We start from the raw sequence: 604 nt of genomic DNA on the forward strand, positions 1-604 counted from the left end.
CAGGGCCGCTGACAGCTTTTGCTGGGCCCGGGACAAAGTTATCTGAAAGGGCCCCCTATCCAATACATACAATGTAATGGGGACCCAATTCTGGGCCTCCTATCTCCCTGGGCCCAGGACAACATACCCCTTTGTCCCCCTCTGTCGGCAGCCCTGCTGTGTAGAACAGGGTGATGCCACACAGAGGCATACAAGCACAGTCATGCATCAACACAAACATGCATAGCACTGTGCTGTGTAGACCGTGATGCCAGAGAGAGAGAGACAGAGAGAGAGAGAGAGAGAGAGAGAGAGAGAGAGAGAGAGAGAGAGAGAGCCATAGTGTGTGCAGACCAGTCAGTCATAACCATCCATCTGTCCCTGCACTGACAGCTATTAAGCGTGGTGTGTCAGAACAGAGCTTAAGCCCTGGCGAGAGGTCTTGTTATACACCTCAGTCACGCTGACAGAGGAACTAAGCTACTGCCGGGGCATAGCAAAATATTCTTCATTTAGACTGACAGCGTGAAAAGCACAAATGGGGAGAGAGAGAGAGAGAGAGGGGGGGGGGGATGAGAAGATGAGTGAGTGGGAGTAGAAGGGGAATTTGAGTGACAGAGGAATA

Source organism: Engraulis encrasicolus, chromosome 9, assembly GCF_034702125.1.
Source record: "Engraulis encrasicolus isolate BLACKSEA-1 chromosome 9, IST_EnEncr_1.0, whole genome shotgun sequence".
NCBI classification, from domain to species: Eukaryota; Metazoa; Chordata; class Actinopteri; order Clupeiformes; family Engraulidae; genus Engraulis; species Engraulis encrasicolus.